This window comes from Musca autumnalis, unplaced genomic scaffold, assembly GCF_047663935.1.
Source record: "Musca autumnalis isolate F117 unplaced genomic scaffold, ASM4766393v1 scaffold_2, whole genome shotgun sequence".
In the NCBI taxonomy this organism is placed as follows: Eukaryota; Metazoa; Arthropoda; class Insecta; order Diptera; family Muscidae; genus Musca; species Musca autumnalis.
Window position 1 is genome coordinate 252767785 of NW_027411755.1, and position 23252 is coordinate 252791036.

At 37.8% G+C, this 23252-nt stretch overlaps 1 protein-coding gene across 3 annotated transcripts in view; it reads right to left on the minus strand.

The window, feature by feature from the left end:
* The window catches only part of LOC141395489 (uncharacterized), a 153275-nt gene that overhangs the window by 33026 nt on the left and 96997 nt on the right, over positions 1 to 23252 (minus strand). The window contains exon 1 of one of the 3 annotated variants that reach the window (XM_073971474.1): positions 22369 to 22387. The exons of 1 other annotated variant lie outside the window; for it this stretch is intronic. The gene's annotated coding sequence lies outside the window, so the exon portion shown is untranslated. One more of the 3 variants, XM_073971470.1, reaches the window with a different exon arrangement.

The following is a 23252-nucleotide window of genomic DNA, read 5'->3' on the forward strand; positions in this document are numbered from 1 at the left end:
TGGGACTAAAACAAATATTGTAGCTATGAAAATTCTCTACAAGATCGACCTGTATAGTATTTTCGTAGTTTTTACCATTTTTGAGATATAAAAGTTCAACTTGGGACAATGCACAGACTGTATCGCCCCCTTATAAAACAATGTCATGTAGGGTGCGCCTTAACTAACTTTTGATGAAAACCGCTTACACAGGGAAAGTTTTTGTGAATTCTGAATCAGCAGTGTTCATAGATGAGAAAAATCCAAAATCAAGAAAAAATCGCTGTAGGGATTTTTAAATAAATCGCGGTCAAAATTCACATTTTTAGGTGTTTTTTAGGTTTTTACGATTTTGCTTGAAAATCGCAAGTCCAATCGAAATGGAGCTAAGGAAAATGTTGTAGCTGTCAAAATTCTCTAGAGGATTGACGTTTACCATTTGTTCCCAGCTTGTACCATTTTTGAGATAAGGAAGCTCAGTTTACATTTTTAGTTTTTTTTGTTAGGGTTTCGCGAATTTGCTTGAATACGGTAAGTCGTATCGACATGTGACCTGAGAAAATCTTAAAGCTGTGAAAATTCTCTACAAGACTGGCTTAAGTAACTTATCCTTAGTTGTAACATTTTTTTAGATATATAAGTTTAAGTTGGGAATTTGTAGTCATGACATTGTTTTATAAGGAGGCGATACAGAATTGAATTGAATTTGAATTGTTCCAATTTGAACTTCTATATCTCAAAAACGGTAAAACCGACGAGAATATCATAAAGGTCAATCTTGTAGAGAATTTTCATATCTACAACATTTGTTTTAGTCCCATTTTGATAGGAAATGTGGTTTCTAAGCAAAATCGCGAAAACCTAAACAACCCCTAAAAATGTCAACTTAAATCGCGATTTATTTAAAAAGCGCTCCGGAGATTTTTTTTGTTTTTTGATTGTTCTCATCTATAAACATTGTAGTTTCAGAATCCGCAAAAATTTCCGAGGTGTAAGCACCTTCCATTTAAAATTGTTTCAAGAGCACCGTGCAAGGCAACCAGGCCTTAAAGGCTGCTTCATTTCTGACGTAATAAAAATAATAGAATAAAGACGAAATTTCGAACTGGGTTGCCATCAGTTGGAAATTGGGTCGGTCTTCTTTGTTCTTTTATTTTTTTATTGAAGCAGCAAAGCAAGGCAATCAGGCAAAGCAGCTTATGTACGCAGGCCTTAAAGGCTTGATTGCCTTGGTTTCCTGCTTCATTTCTGACATAATAAAAATAAAAGAATAAAGAAGGCCGAGCAAATTTCGAACAGGGTTGCCCTTTTATTTTTTATTATTTTATCAGAAGCAAGCAAGGCAATCAGGCGAGGCAGCTTATAACCTAGGACTTAAGGATTCGACTATTTCAGAGGCAATGATAAATGATGAAGGTCTGTATGCACTCAGTTCTGTCTTTAGAAGAACCTGATCGCTTTAGGTCATATCTAGTGAACATCCAAAACCTATGGAAATGTGAAAAGACCAACTGCTGTGCCCTTCAGGCAAACAGCGTGTCGGAGGACTGGTCGATATCAGCGGAACTACAACAGTTAAAAAGCAGAAATCCTGGCAGACGACATTCAGGATATGAATCAAGCGGAAGAATCGTTGGACAATATCTTTCGCAACTTCGTTTATGTGGCGGCGGGAGTAATGGAGAACAAAACGGCGATAGTAGCCTTCAGTAATGAGAGGCAATGACATAGATGAGCGTCTGTATGCACTCAGTTCTGTCTTCAGAAGAACCAGATCGCTTTATGTCATATCTAGTGAACATCCAAGTAAATTTTAAAACCTTTGGAAATTTGAAAAGACCAACTTCTCTGCCCTTCAGGCAAACAGCCTGTTGGAGGACTGGTCGATATCAGCGGGAATACAATATTGGAAAAGCAGAAATCCTGACAGACCACATTCAGGATATCCATCAAGCGGAAGAATCATTGGACAATACCTTTCACAACCTCAACGATGTGGCGGGAGAAGAATTGAAGAACAACACGACGATAGTAGTCTTCAGCAATGAGATGAAGGCCATGCAATAGCAATACTAAATGTGGCTATATGGAGCGATGAAGGACTCGTTGATACAGACTTGGAGCGATCAGCGATAGCAGAACGATTTTTTCGCGCCACAGACGGTAAACTGCGTTTGCGCATTAACGGGAAATCGTCAATCATCATGGTATGCAGGGCTCGATCTTTATACCGACTAAAAACCAACCTGATCACATCTTGTAGCCGCGTCCACCTCGGCATCACTTTCGCATTACTTCGGGGTGGCTTCCAGGTCAGTGGCTTTCTTCTCCTTTTAGCTTGCTTCCAAGCATCGCCGTTTGCTTACACTAAGCATTATCCAGTTCTATATTTTTCCTTTTCAACAGCTCTTCGCAGTACCTCGCGATTGCATTTCAGTGTTCTTGATCTGTTAACATTTTCCCCACAACCTTTTCGGCCGAGATATCGCCTGCTACTCCCTCTGCTCCCGCTCGGAGTTCAAGCTATCGGCTGCACGAAAGAAACGCATCGTCTAGTGTTTCTTCTTCCTCGTATAAGCAGAATGAGGCAAATACTTCCGGAAAATCCATGTCCGGAGAGCAACTGAGCGATGTAATAGTTAACATATCCATGTCTTCTATTCACCCATCTTCTTATAGTCGGAATAAGCTTCGCATTCCATCTGCCATAGGTTTATTGATCAAAGCCTCAACAAGTTTTAATCGCTCTTCTGCCAACAGGTCAATGTGTACCATTATTTGAACAATCGATCCTGATACCTGAAGTCTGGATTTCGTTTTCTGCTTCTAGGTTAGTCACAATTAATTCTTCCTTGGCTTAGATTCCGTAGTTGCACCCCGAGCATTATTAAGCTGTTCCTGCAAAGTCTGGGCAAGATGGACTGCATTTTCTTTTTCGTTCTTGAATCAGATCATGGCGTCTTTCATTGTCTTGGCCTCTGCTTTCTTTATATGCATGTTCATTACAGCGTCGAAGCATTTCATACGCTCGTTGTCCAATTCGTGGGCGAGACCATCAACTTGCTGCTTCAGGTCATGGATTTCATTGTTAGCCTTTTCATCTTTAATGGACAGGTCTGGAATCACCTCACTGAACTCTCACTTTATCATCAAGGTTTGCTTTCGCCTCTTCAGCTTTCTTCCAGTCAATTTCAAGAGTCTTGTTCCCGACTATCAATTTTGTCTTTACACACTACAATATTTCCCTGTCCAGGGTCCTCCAACATACTATTTCCACCCATGACAGGGGCATAATGGAAACTCTTCTTTCGTAGTCATAAATTATTACAAAATATAACCCGCATAAAGATTGAAGGAAACCCCATTAGAGGAAGGAAAGAGTTAACATGGCTTGATAACATCACGGAATGGACTGGTATTCGAGATGTCACAAATCTATTAAGCATGGCGAGAGACAGAGAGGGATTTGCAGATTTGATAAATAATGTATGAAAACAAATAATGTATATATGATAATTGTAATTAAATTGTATTGGTCGCTAATATTCGGAAAACGAATGTGCAAATAAAGAAGAAGAAGAAGTAGTCATAAATGACTTCATTGTACTCCTCAGTCTGGGCTTCATTGACCTCCTCAGTCTGAATTTCATTGATCTCCTCAATAGCCCAGTTGGTGCAAACAAGAAGTCCCTCCACTTCATCTTCAATTTTTACCGCCGTCTCCTTCTGACGAAGCATGGTGTATATCCCTTCCCTTAAGGACAATATCCACACTTGAATATGAACACTTCATCAGTTTCTGTGTGTTGCAGAATGTCCTCCCAATTGAGGAAAATTCTCAGCTTTATCAGTTGTTTGGTGTCGGTCGCCTATTCGGCTCAAAGGTCCAATGATACACTAGTGCGTAAAAATAGAGGGCGAGTGCACAAATGTGTACGAACGCATCTGCCATACATTCTTACGGAGAGGTCATAATTACACTTCGTTATCTCATATGTGACAAGCAAACATGCTACACATGGCTTTAGTCTGCAGCCTTGATTACTTTCAGCAATCTAATTCAGACATACCACATCTGGCAATGACCTCCTACGAGAAGGCGGAAGAATTCTCTTTCCATTAATCTATGAGGCCTGAACTTCATAAGAAAGTTACCGATATTACGTTCAGTCAACCATCGTGGGCCTTGGCGCCAGATAGTCTTGGATCTGGTGTGTCTCTCTGCTAAAAGTAGACTAAGGCGAGTTGCTTCGCTTTGAATTAATCAATAATGTCTAAAACTTCAGAAATTGCAACCAGGTCCCTTTCTTTTCCTCTCAGTCACTTCAATATACATTTTCTGTGAAGAACCGTAACCTCGCAAATCTATTGCAGCAACCACAGAAAACTTGTCCTGACAACGTGGATATCAACTTGTTGTGCAACATGTTGAAGCAACATTTGTATTTAGCATTACAGAAACTTGTAAAACTAGCGGGTCATTTCAATTTTCCTCGTCATCTTCTTCTTCTTCCTCCAAGAGATCTTCATGACTAACTGGAAAGTGCTAATTTGCCAATCAATAAAGATCTGAACAACAGGTTTAATGACTGTTGCTGCTGCTTGGTGTGATAGTTTTCTTGTTGTTTGGGAGTGCTTTGTTGGTGGCAACTAAGTACCAGTCAACCTGTTGATGCTGTGGTTTGTGGGCCTATGAGCCTAAAACACGTTCGTTTACTTTTATTATTATCGTATAAACGCAAGAAGAAGCTGAAGAAACAGGCAATATAAGTAAAAGTTTTGCACAAACAGAGGCTTTCGTTTGTTTTGATTATTTTGTTGTTGTTTTTGTTCGATCCGGTATGAACGTAATTTTTACGTTAAACGAAGAAATTTGATGAGAAAAAAACTACAGATATATGGATGGCTGGATGAATGAATGACTGGATGAATTGATGTTGCATTGGTTATATTTTTCCCGCCCAAAACGGCATTCCTCTTCTCTATGAGGAGGATCAATCAACATCATCAACAATGAAGTTGCATTGTGTGTATTTGCCATTTGGCCATCAGCTTCAATTGCAGGTGAATGTTGTTAAAAAGTTACAACAAAACAAGAAGAGATAAACAACAACAACTATAACATTATCACCAGTGGTTTTTGGCCTGCTAAACAACTTGCGATTTCTTCATTGGAATGTTGTTTACTTTGGAGATTTCTAGTGGGAATTGTAAGACATTTTTGGTGAGGTTTTGGTTTCTGATGAAGTCAATTTTTTTGGGTTTTCTTAAAGGGTTTTCACTTTTGCGGTTGGAAATGTTATGAAATGTAAGGGCACTTATGTTGGATTTGGCTAAGCTGCGACATTTTTAGAAAAGAAAAGAAAGGAGTACCAAACAAGTAAAAACGGTTAAAGTTCGGAAGAGTTGACATTTTACATTTTTGACACCTCGTTTTGAGCTCCAAACTTAAGAGAAAAGTTAAGAAAAACTCTATATAGATCAGAGTTGGTCCTTCGAGCCGGATCAGTAGCTTAAAATTTTCCTCAATAAGGAGGATATTCGGTCATCAAGGGGAAGCAGTGGTTGAGTCCTACAAGCCTTCACACAAGTCTGGAGACTTTCTTTAAGGAAAAATACAGTGAATCCTGATAGATCAGAATGAGACGGCAGCACAGATTGGAGATGAAAAGGAGACCTTTATTGGTCTCATCACCTGGGAGATTGAAGAGATTAGTAAAATTCAGTCTGAAGATTACCATGAAGATATTTGTGAATACGTTAAAAGTCAGCGGGTTGCAGCAACGAAACAGGCAACAGAAAATAAAAATGCAAAGAAAAGAATGCTCCGATGGTTTTCTAAAGGTCCAACATTTGAAGAAATGAGCTGCTCACATCCTAATTGGACAAGCATGGAATGCAACACTACGCTGCGGTGACGGCTATGCAGAAAATGGAAGGTGAGATCATGATAATAAGTTGTCATGACCGCATACAAAACTGAAAAGTATGGTACAGTTGACCGAGACTCTAAAGGAACAAATCATTAATGATTTGTGTGAGGCTGAGGAAGCTAAGGAAGAATTATTAGCGGGTAATAGTAGGCAGAAAGTGAGGCTAAGACTATGAAGGTAGAAGTAATGAAATGAAATAACGATTTGAATATCACAGAGAGTAGGGATCCAGATAATAAAACCGGAAGTTTAAAGAATTAGCAATTTCGCAGGTGTGTTGAGAATCCAAGACTGAAGATCAGAATTGGGTCGGTGAAACTGTTGCAACTAACAGTAATGGTACGTTGATAATCAGAGAAATGTGGCGTCTGAATGCAAGTCATGAATGATCTTCGTGAGGCTGAGTAAACCAAGGTAGCTAATGAAGAATTACTAGTGGCTAAAAACCAGACAGAGGTCAAGACTATGAAGGAACAAGTACTGAAAATAAGTAATGACTTGACTAGCACAGAGAAAGAGTGCATTGTTCAGCTGAAACGGAGCAAAACTAGTGAGGACCCAGATAGTAAAACCATAAGTTTGGAGGCTGAAAAATGCTGCTGACGAATGAATTAGCAATTTCGGAGCTGTGTCGAGAATCCAAGCCTGAAGATGAGCATTGGTTCGTTGAAACTTTTGCAACTAACAGCAATGGTGCGCAGATAATGAGAGAAATGTGGCGTCTATAAGCAAGTCAGTAACGATCTGTATGAAGCTGAGGAAACCAAGGTAGCTAAGGAAGAATTACTAGTGGTTAAAAAAGAAGCAGAACGCGAGGTCGATACTATGAAGGAAGAAGTAATGAAATTAAATATTGATTTAAATACCACAAAGAGAAATCTGAAACGGAGCTAAGTTAGGGAGGATCCATATAGTAAAACCACTAGTTTGGGGCCTACAAAAATTCTGCTAGCGAAAGAATTAGCATTTTTGGAATTGTGTCGAGAATCCAAGACTGAAGATCAGAATTGGTTCGGTGAAACTGTTGCAAATAACAGCAATTGTGCGCCGATAATGAGAGAAATGTGGCGTCTACAAGCAAGTCAGGAATAATCTGTTTGAAGCTGAGGAAACCAAGGTAGCTAAGGAAGAATTACTAGTGGTTAAAAAAGAAGCAGAACGCTAGGTCAAGACTATGAAGGAAGAAGTAATGAAATTAAATATAGATCTAAATACCACAAAGAGAAATCTGAAACGGTGCTAAGCTAGGGAGGATCCATATAGTAAAACCGGAAGTTTGGGGCCAACAAAAATGCTGCTAACGAAAGAATTAGCAATTTCGGTGGTGTGTCGAGAATCCAAGCCTGAAGATGAGTATTGGGACGTTGAAACTGTTGCAACTAACAGCAATGGTACGTAGATGATACCATAAATGTTGCGTCTGCAAGTAAGTCAGGATGATCTGAGCGAGGCTGAGGGAACTAAGGTAGCTAAGGAAGAATTACTTGCGGCTAAAAAAGAGGCAGAACGCGAGGTCGAGACTATGAAGGAAGAAGTAATGAAATTAAATAGCTGAAACGGAGCAAAGCTAGTGAGAACCCAGATAGTAAAACCAGAAGTTTGGAGGCTGAAAAATGCTGCTAACAAAAGAATTAGCAATTTCGGAGCTGTGTCGAGAATCCAAGCCTGAAAATGAGTATTGGGTCGGTGAAACTGTTGCAACTAACAGCAATGGTACACAAATTAAGAGCGAAATGTTGCGTCTGCAAGCTGTAATTTCTGCTGAAGATAAATCAGAGAAGGATAAAATTCTTCTGCACTGGAAGGTAATGCTGTTGCCAAAGCATTTCATAACGTTTGGCAGCATGAAATCATATACAAGCAGCAGTCATTCGGATTTGGATCAAAAGATTTTCCAAGGTAGCTAAGGAAGAATTACTAGTGGTTAAAAAAGAAGCAGAACGCTAGGGCAAGACTATAAAGGAAGAAGTAATGAAATTAAATACTGATTTAAATACCACAAGGAGAAAGCTGAAAGGGAGCTAAGCTAGGGAAGATCCATAGGGAGGCCTACAAAAATTTTGCTAACGAGAGAATTATCAATTTTCTAGGTGTGTCGAAAATCCAAGCCTAAAGATGAGTATTGGGTCGGTGAAACTGTTGCAACTAACAGCAATGGCACACAAATGAAGAGAGAAATGTTGCGTCTGCAAGCTGTAATTTCTGCTGAAGAAGAATCAGAAAAGGATAACACTCGTCTGTATTTGAAGGTAATGCTGTTTTCAAAGCATTTCATACCGTTTGGCAACATGGTATCCTGTACAAGGAGCAGTCATTCGGATTTGGAAGATTTTCCACATGGTTGTAAGTTTGTTCAAAACCAAACCGCAACCCAAAATCCACTACAAAATCCTTCAGAAGAGATATCTAAACCACCAAACTTGGAAGCAGCATTATCGGAATGTCGCATAGGATGAAGTGTCACGGTATCATACAAATTTAAATTCGATTTCTTTTTACAAGTGGATTGTGTGCTAGCAAAGGCAATGATAAACTGGGATCTTCTATTCTAAGAGAAACAACGTCTCTAGTTTACGAAAGCTTTAAATGCACTGTCTTAATTTAATTTAAAGATAATTTTAAGAACTAAGTGCTACAAATTGACTTAACCAAACTTAGACTAGTGTGTAAAAGAGAGAGGGAGAGTACATATACGTTTACGAAAGCATCTGTCATGCAATCTTGTGGAGAGGTCATAAACACACTTCATTATCTCACATGTGGCAAGCAAACTCACTACACGTAGTTATCAGTCTGTAGCATAGATTACACCCCGTTATCTAAATTAAACGACCTCTTACAAGAAGACGGTCTGTCTACCCCATGTTTATCATTCCCAAGTGGACTGTATAAAAAATAGATCCCTGTTTAGCTAAATACCTCTTTGATCTAGACACGAAAATTTCACCAAGCCTTCTACTATCTTTATTAGAAAATCAGTCTGTTCGCTACGTGAATAGATAAGAAAGATGCATTTTGCATATCAACGGCTAATTACTATGGCAGGAGGACTGTCGTCTACTAGCATGTGTCTATAATAATTTTGGGACCTTCTATTCTAAGAGAAACAACCTCTAGTCTTCGAAAGCTTTATATGCACTGTCTTAATTAATTTACAAATAATCTTAAGAACTAAGAACAAATTGACTTAATCAAACTTAGAGAGAGGGAGAGTACACATACGTTTACGAAAGCATCTGTCATGCAATCTTGTGGAGAGGTCATAAACACACTTCATTATTTCATATGTGGCAAGCAAACTCACAACACGTAGTTATCAGTCTGCAGCAGTCTCAGATGTAATTTATCCCATGTTTATCATTCTCAAGTGGACTGTATAGAAAAATAGATCCCTGTTTAGCTAAATACCTCTCTGATGTACACACGAAAACCTCACCAAGCCATTCACTATCTTTATTAGAAAATCAGTCTGTTCGCTACGTGAATAAATAAGAGAGATGAATCTTGCATATCAAAGGCTAATTACTAAGACTATCGTCGGAAGTTAAATTGCTTATCTACTAGCATGCGTCTATTATAATTTTGGCGCCTGAGTCAACTTATCTTAGGTCTGAGACCACCAATTGGCCGCTACCAAGAACATACAACGACATCAATTTCGATCTTATTGATGTGTTTATGATGAGAGGGCTCTAAGTTTCTTGGATAGAAGATAATCACTGTACTATGGTGAATGGTGAAGGACTTCCTTAACTATAATGATACACCATCTACCATGCTTAGAAGAAGACAATTGTTAATTGTTATTAATTTTCTCGTTTAGAAATAAGCATGATGATCGAAATTTTCGCTGTTAGTTGGGCAGCTCTTCAGACATATAGACTGTGGAAAGGCTTGTCATCCTCAGCTTAGAGTTGTCATCATACAAGGGCCAGAAAAGTCGATTGTAAGGAGAATACTGAACCTGTAATTGTAGCACTTGATTGTGGGAGGTGAGTCAAAATGTTTGTAACCAAAAATAGAAAAAAAGTTTTTTTCAGAATATTCTTGAGATAATCTTATAAGATGTGTATTCAAGCCAAGGAATAGGAAATCCTGTTTGTAATTACCTGCTGTTATAAACTTTATTTTAATGGGCATGGTTATTAACGGAGGAACATACATATGTGTCTAATAAAATCAGCAGTTAATGAATTTGCAAACGAAAAAAACTATTCAAAAAACCGGTAGAAGGTTTACATTATTATTTTTTATGTGCCTTGGCTTTACAGCATTTATTGCTTTTTAATATTTAATGAAGATCATCAGAAATTCAACATTGAATTCTGGGTGGCATGATAATCAATGATCTCACAGCAGCATCCATCAATTATTTCACTGGCAATTATCTCCCCCATCAAAAAATGCACTTTGCATTCCAGGTGCAGCTTCAGACATAAAGAAAAACCCTTCATTTTGAATGCAAATTAAAACAATATTTCAATTGTAAAGAAACAAAAAAAAAACTATTGATTTTTTATTATGTTGTCTTGTCTTCAATCGTCTTTGTTGTTGGTGGTGGTTGGTTGTTGCTGTTTTATGATTAGATGCCACCTCAAACATACAATAAAAAAAACTCAATACCAAAAAGACTAAACACTGCAATTACCCGGCATGTCAGTGAAATCCAATAAGGAATTTTAGAGAAGAAAAAAAAACACCAACAACATAACGCCGCGCGTTAAATAGACACGTTTTTGTCATTGAGTTTTGTTGCCAATGACAAAATCCATTGGCTGTCTCTGACGGAATGACTAGATTATGACGATATTGAGTTTCGTTTTCTAAATTTGCTAAAGAAAGATTTTGAACACAGAAGACTACCAACTAACCATGGTGGATGGATGGTGGAATGATTTGTAGGTTGGTGTTTAGCTCCATGGTTTGACGAATAGTTGAATGCTTTGATGAGTGTCTCGTAAATTTCCTTATGGAAAACAACGGGGAAAACGGATACTTCAACGGAAAACTAATAAAAATCGTTTTTCAATGCAAAAGACATAGTCAACAAACAAAACAAACTTGGACAAAACGGAACTAGTTGGCTGAATGCCAAAGTATTGCATTTGGTTGGTAAAGTGCAGCCGTTTTGTGAGAATGGCAAGTTTGGCGTTATGATATTCAATTTTCGAAAGCATTTTAACACAACCCACATCACTTGTCATGTCATTTGTTGAAGGCTTGAATTAAACTAGTGATAGAATTGAACTTTTGAATGCATTGATAATAATTGAGACTGCTTATAGTTTAAAATAAAAGAACAATACCTATATGACAAAATTTTGCTTTATTTCTCACAATGATTTCAATATATTTCTCTTTTCCAGAAAATGCAAGAATCTGCTAGATTATTAAATGAAGTAGCAGATTACGATTAGCAACTATAATAGTGAATGATGAATGAAGAATAGAAATAAATGAAATAAAATAATATAAAGCTCTGTTCCTTTACTTGCAAGAATCTTCCAGTTTTACAACTTTTTACTCGAAAAACGTTCCTTTACTTCAGACACCATACAAGTCATATAAGAGCAGTTTACAGCTTTTACAACTTTTGCCGGTTTTACCATTTTTAAAAGTAAAGGAACTAGAGTAATGTAGTTCCGGAACGAACTAGTTCCAAGGAACTATTCCGGACAAGGAACTATTGGAACTATATCCAGCTCTTGCGTTTATATAGTTCCTTTAGTTCATATAGTTCCTTTCGTTTTTCTCGTTCCTTCAATTTAACGCCTACGCCGATCTTTCGTTGTTGCTGTTTGTAAGCTGCAATTTATTTGTATGTCAATTCATCCACCAAACAATGAAAACATTTCGGTCTCATAACTCGGATCGAAGAAAAAAAACAAAAAGAGCGACGAAAGAGAAAGATTCGTTGAACTATTTCGGGTCTCGGAACTATTTGGAATGAAAAGAACGATGAAAGAGAAAGATTCGTTTAACTATATCGATCTTGGAACTATTTGGAACTATGGAACTACTTTAAGGAACTAGTTCCTTTTGGGAAAAGGATCTAGAAAGATCGATCCGCTCCGGGAACTAGATTGCTCAACTCTAAAAGGAATAGACCAGAAATAAAAAGGCCGCTTTTCAGTTTTGTGTTCCGGGTGCCACCGTGGTGCAATGGTATGCACGCCCGCCTTGCACGCAGAACATTTTTCAACGGTGGCAAAATACCCCTCAGTAATGTTGGCGACATTTTCTGAGTATTTCAGCCTTAAAAACTTCTCCATAAGTGGTGTCTTAAGACACGCCGTTCGGACTCGGCGATAAACAGTAGGTCCCATATCATTGAGCTAAATATGAATCGGGGTGCACTCATTGATATGAGAGAAGTCTCCCTTGTCCCGTATGGGATGTTGTGGAACAATGTGTTGTTTTATGTTCCGGTTACGATCTAGTTCATACCTATGATTCTGTGAAATGAACTATACCAATCTCCTTGGTTCATCTAGTTCCTTCCCAAAACAGTGTTAAAGATGAAACGGTTCACTGGATGAACTATATGGAACCAAGCAAAGAGATAAAAGCTTTGTTCCAAAACTAAAAAGTTTTTACAATTTTTACGACTTTTACACATTTTACCAGAAAAACCGTTCCCGTACACAAAAAAGTTTTAAAATGTTCACTTCTCTTTAAACAAAAATGACGCTGAATGACGCAGCCAAACCAGCTGGTACGTCGACTTTGACATTTGTTCCAGCCTTTTTGACGTTTTTCCCTTTTTTGCGTTCCCGAACTATTTCAAAAAACTTGTGTGTGAGTACAAATTTTTTACAGTTCTCTCTTTTACGAGTTTTACTATTGAAAAGTACGGGAACGAAGCTTAAGATTTTGTTGAAGTAACTGAAATATCGTTCATCAACGCACTGCAGAAATAACTTCTGTACATACTTTTGGGTCTTGTTGTAGCGCTGGAAAATCTGACAAAAATAAATTCATATTCAATTGTCCGGTGCTTAACTAAACTTTTATTTTATTTCCATCATAAGTTCGTGTCATCAGCAAGTTGCTGTAGTTGGGAACTCGATTTAAGAATTACTAAAAGTATCAATGAAACCAGTCTAGTGTGACCTTCGATTTAGGAAACATATGGTTGGATTTGTCTGCTGCCTATGACAACGTTAAAATTAAAACAAACCTCTTAGAAGGGTCATATCTGCTTATGAAATATAAGATAAGAGTTATTATATTGTGCCTAGGTTAAGAAATAATTTGTAACTTAGCAAATAAGTTGAACTTATTGTAAATAAAATCAGGTCTTCACCAATATTCATCTAAATAATATCACTTTATTATTCATTTTGGTCCCTCGAGCTTACACTTCTGCGAAAAAGTGGCGGCGGGAAGATGAACAGATCGCACTGAACTATTAAAAACAAACAAATAAAAAAGGAGGAGAAAGAAGAATGAACGAGCGAACAAACGAAGAAGAAGCATCTGCAGACGTACATGTATTTGCTTTATCTACAAGCCAAAATATAAAATGAAGATATACTTCAGATGAAAGGAAAAATGAACAAGAAGTTGTAACAACTCTTACGAGAACGAAGAAAGTCATACGACGAACGGAGCATAGAAAAAAATCAACTAAGTCAATCAAGATCACGAAGCAACGACGGAAAGGAAGTTCCGAGACATCATCACTGCTGCAGCCGCTCGCCATATCCCTGCTGGTCGAATACCCGAGGTAAGACCAAACTTTCCAGCAGAGGCGACGGGATTAGCAAATAAGCGTGATGATCCCAGAGTCAGGGAGCTGACACTGGAAGTTAACAGGCTGATCGGCGAGCATAAGCGGAACAAATGGTTAAATCGTCTGAAGAGCTGCAACATTGGAGCCGGTATAGGTGAATTGTGGGCAACGGTTAAGTCACTCTCGAACCCTGGGAGAAAGGAAGATAGGACCTCAGTCACGTTTGCCGGCGTTACGTTGACTGACCCGAAGAGGTGCGCAAGTAATTCCAATCGACAGTTTGTCGAGCACCCCGAGAGTGACAGGGCGAAGAGAGGAGTATTACGTCGCATCAGATCTCTTCCTGCCGAGGATGAACCACCACAATTTACAATGGATGATGTTGCCAAAGCCACCAGAAACGCTAAATCATCCAAAGCGTTGGGCCCTGATGGAATCTCCATGGTAATGCTGAAGCAGCTTGGATGAGCCGGAAGTGGAGTATCTCACTAAAGTTCTCAACTTGTCGCTAGCCACCCACGTTGTTCCCGAAGTCTGGAAAATGGACAGGGAGGTCCAACTACGGAAGCCCGACAGGGATGCCAGCAAAAGTGAATCGTACAGGCCGATTTCGTTTTTGTCGCCCGGAGAAAAGACCCTTGAGGCCTTAGTCTTCCCCAGTATCAGAAATAGCTATCAAGTTGCCGATCATCAACATGGATTCCGTAAGCAGCACAGCAGGACAACAGCGCTGCACGCCATTACCACATATATCTGTCAAGGACTCACCCAGAGACAACCGTGGGATAGAACAGTGATGGTGGCGCTTGACTTATCAAAAGCCTTTGAGACAGTCAGGCACTCCACGCTGTTTGAGGACATTGAGCAGACAACCCTCCGGGCGCCACACAGTGTTGCCGCTTCCTTGTGAACGTGGACAAAAATAGAAGGAGTTGACCTAGGTCGATGAATTTTTATACAAGTACTCATGCGGGCATAGGAATGAAAAATTCCCATTTTGGTCCATATCGGTTCAGATTTGGATATATCCCTCATATATATATTTATCCGATTCTGCTATAACTCAGCCAATTTTAATTGAACCGCCTTCAAATTTAATATGCGATATTTGCTTGGGCCTCTGATCAGTTTTACCGATTTTGTTAAAAATCGGATCAGATTTCGATATAGCCCCCACATATATATATTTCCCCCATTTTGCAATAACTCAGCCAATTTAAATTAAACCGCCTTCAAATTTAATACGCGATCTTTGCATGGGCCTCTGATCAGTTTTAACTATTTTGTTAAAAAATCGGATCAGATTTCGATATAGCCCCCACATATATATATTTCCCCGATTTTGCTATAATTCAGCCAATTTTAATTGAACCGACTTCAAATTTAATATGCGATATTTGCTTGGGCCTCTGATCAGTTTTACCGAATTTGTTAAAAATCGGATCAGATTTCGATAGAGCCCACATATATATATATATATATATATATATATATATATATATATATATATATATATATATATATATATATATATATACAGTGGCGGCCATATAATTAAGAACGACATCATATTAAAAAGTATTTGACTTGCTACGTTCCAAATATTTGAATATTTATATGGAACAAAATTTGTAAATAAAGTACAGGGTAAGCACTTTCAAAAAAAGCCAAAACATGTTTTACTTCTCCCTAGTTTATACGAAAGAAACCACGATTTATTAAAATAGTCCTAAATCGACCTGGCCACATAATTAAGAACGATATAAGTAAAGGTTACTTTAAGGTAATTTTCATACACAATATGTGAATATATCGTTATGTATTTTAGAAATCGGTTACTTTGATTCATTTTTAGTATCAAATGTCCTTCAATGGTACATATTATTGAGTCTAAGTTTGATAATTAGGGCATACCTAAGGTTTTCCAAAATTTGCCCATAATTTTACGAATTTATTTTATTTTTGTGATCTAAAGCCACAGTTTTGGCTTCCTCTCATTCCCTCGATGACGCTCTAAACGATACCCTGTGATTGTCGTTCCATAGTCGGCGCTTATTTACCCTTAAATTGGTTTTTACCCCACTTTTTTGAGTCCTTTTCGAGGGAATTGTCTGGGAAATAGTGTCGTATGAGCCATTTCCACCTTATAAAGCGGTAGGATTTTTGTCTGCAGGTAGTAGACAGGAAATAAAAAAATAATATAACGTATATACAAAAATTGGAAGAATTCCACACCGAATGTAACATTTATTAACATAATGTTTTGAATGCTCGAATTCCACAATAATTTTGTGTATGTACATCAGACATTAGTGTGTACAAAAATTTTATTTTCATCCATAAAAATTATTGATTTGACTGGTTTTGATATTAATATGAGCTTCATTGATTGAAACGTCTTACATAACTATGCCTACCACACCCACAAAGACATTGTGCAATGAAGGCTTTCAAAATATTAAACCTTTCATTTTTGTTCGGTGTACCGTTAGGCCAATTTTTTGTACAAAACGAAATTATGTTTTTATTTCCTGTCTACTACCTGCAGACAACAGTCCTACCGATTTATAAGGTGGAAATGGCTCATACGACACTATTTCCCAGACAATTCCCTCGTAAAGGACTCATAGAAGTGGGGTAAAAACCAATTTAAGGGTAAATAAGCGCCGACTATGGAACGACAATCACAGGGTATCGTTTAGAGCGTCATCGAGGGAATGAGAGGAAGCCAAAACTGTGGCTTTAGATCCCAAAAATAAAATAAATTCGTCAAATTATGGGCAAATTTTGGAAAACCTTAGGTATGCCCTAATTATCAAACTTAGACTCAATAATATGTACCATTGAAGGACATTTGATACTAAAAATGAATCAAAGTAACCGACTTCTAAAATACATAACGATATATTCACATATTGTGTATGAAAATTACCTTAAAGTAACCTTTACTTATATCGTTCTTAATTATGTGGCCAGGTCGATTTAGGACTATTTTAATAAATCGTGGTTTCTTTCGTATAAACTAGGGAGAAGTAAAACATGTTTTGGCTTTTTTTGAAAGTGCTTACCCTGTACTTTATTTACAAATTTTGTTCCATATAAATATTCAAATATTTGGAACGTAGCAAGTCAAATACTTTTTAATATGATGTCGTTCTTAATTATATGGCCGCCACTGTATACACACTCCACGTCAGTAGAATAGAACACCTAAATTTTTGTAAATTTTAGCTTATTTATCCCAAACCGAATGAATCTACGTTTTCAATCTTGTAGGGATTTAAAGTCTATGATGTTCCGTATCAAACACAGAAAAAATTATGTTTCTAGCTGTTCGCGAAATGATTTTCTGATCCATTTTCCGATAGTACTATGAAAAATAGGCATGTATTTTTGGTCATGAGGATAGAACAGTCATTTTATTTTAGAGAATTTTTGAGATATTAACGCCAAATTTTCTTTCAGTCGATAAAGCAAGGCTTTCTAATCATTTTTCACCAAAGAAACCCCATAAATAATTCCGCGAACACCGAAATAACAGCGTAAAAGGGTTTAAAATGACAGATATTTGAAACATCTCGGAATATCAATAGGAGTCGCGCAGTAATGTCATATTTCTTCACAATAAGATAGAATATGACACAGATAACCTCGATTGATACAATCGAGTGCTTCGGATGCTGATAGCATGGAATATTTTCAAAATAATTATGAAAAACGTCAACACCTCTTATAAAAACCATGATGTTTTGTTCAACAAAATGGTTTTTCGGCGAACAAGTCTGCAGTTCAAAGGTTTGGAATTATGCTCCACATTTAGAGGAAGATAATGTGACATGAAAACATCCGCTATTTTAATACACTAAAGGAAATTTTAGCTCTTTTTCAAATTATATATGTGTTCTTATTTCGGTGTCCGCGACTGTTCTCAACAGTGTTATGTTCCGATATAAATGGACCAGGTTATGCTCTTCATATCGGATTTTACAATGTAGTAGTTTTTTAACTGAAATCGCATATGTATATATCTATATATATACATATATATTTCCCCGATTTTGCTATAACTCAGTCAATTTTAATAGAACAAAAATAAAGTGAAGCAGTAAAATAAATTGAATTTATTCACTGAGACAAAACAAGGATTCTTGCTCCTTTCGTACAAATTGTTTATGATGATATGGTTGTGGCTCGGAGAATCGGATTTTATAGGATGTAAACTTTGCATTTTTTAATTCGAAAGGGATGTCTGTTTCATGTAACAAATGGTCGAAACTGCAATTTGCTGCAATTTTTAGATACACTCCAAGAAAGAAGCGAAATTCATGAGTTTTGTGTAACACGTTACTGTTTCAATCAACATAACGGTACTTTATGTATAGGCATTATATGTAAACTTTTTTTTCATAAATTGCAAGACTATCGACCACTCTTTAATTCCCTATTCAAAAGTTGTAGAATATGTCAATAACTTCTTTAAAAAAATTCCATGAACATGGGTTTCTTTTTTAAATACATTTTTTTAAATGTCACATACGAAAAATGTTCTATGTTTAACGAGCTATAACTTTATAGTAACACCTAATATCGACAACATCTTTGAGGTTTGTCCTATTTGAAGTGTTCTCAATAAAATAAAACCATAAAATTATAAAAAAGTCAAGAACACATTTTTCGATTTTTGTCCACTGAGGCAACACTGTGCGCCAGTCGTATGTGGAATTCAGGAAAAAGAAGTCCAAACCCCGTAGAGTGAAACAGGGAGTCCCCCAAGGTGGAGTGATATCCCCGGAACTGTTTAACCTCTACCTCTCCTGTATTCCGCCCCCTTCAGACGGCATCGAGATCGTAACACATGCGGATGATTGCACGATCCTGGCGTCGGGTACCTATCCTGATGACATCTGTGAGAGACTGAACAACTATTTAACCGATCTTACTACCTTTTTCCATTCGAGGAATATGCAGATTTCCGCCACAAAATCTACAGCCACTCTGTTCACCACATGGACAGCTCAGTTTGGACGTGAGTTGAATGTCGTGGTCGACGGTAGCAGAATTCGGACCACAAACTGCCCTAAAATTTTAGGGGCGTGCGCACGCGCTACCGCTATCTGCGACAAGCTGAAATGTAGGAACAAGGTCCTCAAGTCCCTAGCCGGCAGCACTTGGGGTGCAGATAAAGAAACCTTGTTGACCACATATAACGCAATAGGTCGGTCTGTGGTAAGCTATGCGGCTACAGTCTGGTCACCGAGATTATGTTACCGTGTGAGCAATCCCAATCACCATCTTGTGGGTAGGCCCGACACAGTCAGGCAGATCAGGAAGGATATCCATGCTCTAGAGGGAGAGAACCCCTAGATCAACAAGCATATCAAGCAGGTTTGAATAGCATTCACACGGACGCAATTATAGTGTGAATAAAATACTCGGATTACATCTCCCATCTATCGCAGCTGAGGAGCGTCAGCTGACACGACAAACTAGAGTAGTTTCGGCTCAACTACGCTCGGGATATTGCAGTCGCCTTAATTCTTATTGGAAAGACATCTGCCCAGTATGCGCCATAAGCCCGGACGACACAGAACACCTTTTCAACTGCCCCGCCAAAACCTACAGATCTAACTCCAGTGGATCTGTGCCTACATCCCCTCGAAGCAGCAATTTTTCTGGAACTGGAGATAGACCCAGAGCCAGATTGAACAGAGGAACGAACATACAAACATAATATAAAACACTGTTACAACAACAACAACGAAGCAACGAAAACAAGAAAATCGAGCAAAGGACAAGGTTAATCACCAGATAATTCTTATTCTTTATATTTCTTATTCTTATTCATAGTCGACTCTCGGAAGACGGAGTCAACTATTATTCGCAGTCAACCATTAGTCGTAGGCTATTATTATTCGTAGTTGACTATTGGGTGTGCTAAAACCGCGTAATCGACGGTACTTTTTTTATACATATAACCATCACGGATCGCATCAACGAAAATGGTCGATTACATTCGGTTTTCGGCGTTTAACGATTAATCGAAAGTCGACTTTTAGAACACTCTCAAATAATCGACTAACCGAAAATCGAGCTTTAAGTTTTTCACAAAAACCGATTAATCGAAAAACCGATTTTTGCAATTCACTGCGTATCCCTAGTAAGACCAAGGTATGAAGTCCCTAATCATCAGTATTTGGCATGCAGAAAGAAAAACTTCTAATGACTTCGGACGGTTTACACCTGTGTCACCACCAGCAGGAACCACCATTGAGGCTTTACTAGCCCCAGTAACATAGAAAACTTCAACAGCATAAATTCAGACTTTACAATGAAACAGGTCTTTGGCGGAACAACTGCAACAACTAAGGACCATAAGATCATAGAGGTCACATTTTAGGGCATTTTCATGTTGTCTGCGCAAGTCAGATTTATATTCGATGATGTCTTAAAATGAGATAAGTCGGAAAATGATTCCGAGCCAGTTTTAAGACTTTTTTAGATGGTGGAGGCATAATCCATAGGCTTCGATACCTTAATTACTGATTGATGAGCATTGGAAGAAGACAATAACAAAAGAAATAAAAACAACACAGTATCAGATCATATGCTTGAGGTCTATAGGCGATTACTTTCATACAACAACAATAATTACCCCTTGTAGTCAGACCCTTGGTGTCAGAGTACTATTAGCTATAACGCGAAGACGTTATGTTAGTGCCCGACAAATGTACACTTCGAATGCTAAACTACAAGTGAACGTAGGGGTTCATGTGGATCACAGAGGATCTTTGTGATAGCAGAGAATTTTTTTTCTGTGCTAGAAAGGCGATCAGACAGGCCAAATCTCTGTTTTGAGGAGACAAAGATGCTTTCCATTTATGAGCAAATAATCAGCCTTTGTTTCAGTACCTCTTTGGAAGCTTTCGTAGGAATCAGAAGGATCTTCATGATTTGAACAAATATAGGAGAAGTCAGAATAATTGTGGGTAGCTGTATGGGATAGGTAGGACATGGTTTACCACTCACAAACTGGTAGGCATATTCGAATGTCAAAGAAGAATAGAACAGAACATCAGTTGACGGCCCGAAAATTGAACAGATTTTGGTATTTTGCGGTGATAAGATTGAAATTGGATGCGGTTGAACTGAGCTAAGTTAGGCATAACTCAAGTGGAGAGATAACTGATATTTAGTGAGGATTCATGATTAAGGAAGAGTTGTTTATCTCATAATTAATATGAGGAAACCCCATAAATTAAGAAGTTCATTCCAGTTAACTTATTTCCGATTGAGCAACGATTAATGACAGTTTAGAAAATATATATACAGTACGTCGTTCAATCGGAAGAGTTATGGTAATACGAATAATACATTTGCTCACATAGCAAATTTTCTTCAAACGTCAACCTTACCCACTGCAACATAAGTTGTTGCATGGAAAAAATACCTGTAGCATCACCAAAATATCTGTAAGATCCAATCCGGATTACTTGGGGAATAGGGTCTACAGATATCTGCGATTTTATGGCGGAAAAGGCAGTATTGATGGCAGTGGATGAGCTCATATAGGACAACGGTGGCGCCCAAATACTTTCAATAGATTTAAGCACGAGATTAGACGTTTTATCAGTGTCTCGCTCCCTAAGCTGCGCTCTCAAGAAAAAAAATAAATCCTGACTTGTTTTGTCATCTGAATATGGAAGAAAGAACCAAAAAACAAATGGTAATTTGCAAGGAGGTCACCGGGATATGCCAAATCCTTCCCCAACTGCTACAAGGTTCACCTTTATGGGAGGGAGCATTTCATATTTATATATTTGGTCTGTAATTGAACCGAAGACCTTCTGAATGCACCACGGTGACTCCCATTTATTGATAAGCGATCCTTTTAACGAAATCAATAACAAATCTGTATTTAAATAATTTAACAATTTCTTCTGTATATTTCAATACGCAAAAATGTGATTCTAGACATTTTGCATTTTTTTTTTTAATTTTCAGACTATTTCGTACATTTTTCCAAACCACTGTACCACACAATTTTTTGTGCCACAAACAAAAAATCCAAACAATGAAGAATACAATGAACTTTTGAACTAAATTCTGTTTTGTATGTAACTTTTCAAAATTACTTCTTTTTTTTGGTTTATAGCGTATTCTCTGGTAGCATCGCTAGCTAATTTGCAATGGAAATTTATGCAGCACAACGGCGGAAAACGTGAGTCGTGTTAAAAAACGTGAACGACTTTCAAACACAAATTTTGATTGCACAAAGCAGCAGCAGCACTGATGAAATGATTGATGACAGCAAAGAGTAACAACAACAATAACAATGAGTTCCCCTTTAAATAGGATAATCGAAACGGCAAGAATTTTTCACAAATCTTCATTATTCTGAAGAGGATGTCTCAGTTTCATAACTGGCACTTAAAATGTTTCTTTTTAAGATTTTCAAATTAATTGGATTTTCCATTGTTTTATTTTTTAACACTTACACTGTTGACAATAAAATAATTCCGTAACACTGCACACAACAACGTTTTTGTTTTTTACTTCTAGATTCCACTACTGACTGGGCCAACAAATTCAATTGAATGCAGCAATGAATTCAAATTGAAGCAAAACAATAAAAAAACGGCTCCAAAACTTCACTTCTGTTAAAACAAAATTGTCCGTACGCAACGCTATACTTTTACCAACTGATTGTAGAGACGATCTTACCACGGTTTATAATAGCTTGTCCCCAAAAAAGCAGCAGCAGCTAAGCATAGAAACACAGAAACTGTGAAAAATGCGCTAAACTCCACAACGACACAGCCACACAGTGAGCCGCCGTTGTACATCAGGTAAGTACAGCGAAAAAAAACACAAAAACCATCAGCAGCAACAACAACAACAAAATAAATGACTAAAAATTGTAATCACAATTTTTGCCAGTACACACAACAACACCAGACAAGCCAGCCAGCAGCAGAAGCATTAAAATAACAACAACAACACCAATACATACATGTTCGCATATTGGTGGTATAGCTGGTAGTCAGTCAGTCAATGGATGGATCTTCAGTCATCATATCTATGCCCCCTATACTCCGACTAACCACCCGGCCTTCTGTGCAACCATTTTGGTTGTAGTAACTGTTGCCGTTGTATTGAGACGACCCCTCACTTCATGTGTGCTCCACCACCATCACCAGCAGGCCAAATGTAAGTGACTTGGTTAGTTGGTTGCCTATTATCTCCGGTCCGTTTTGTCAGTTTGGCGTTTTGTCGTATGGGTTTCTTTGGTTCCCAAAGAAGACAAGAACGACTCGGGGACATGGTAATATCTTGAAAGGCCTGAGGATAAAGTTATACTTCTATCATATTTGGGGGTAATTTAAAAATAAGTATGAAAATATCAAAATAATTCTTCTCAGAATCTTATGTGGTATCCGATGGAGTTGCAATTATCGAATTTCGAAAAAACAAATTCGAAAAAATTGCTGAGGCAAAAGATTTTTTTAGAAAAAAATTTTGACAGAATTGCGATTTTTTTTCGAATTTCGATCTGGCTCTGTTCCTACCTCCAGTTCCAAAAAGTGGCTGCTTCGATGGGATGTAAC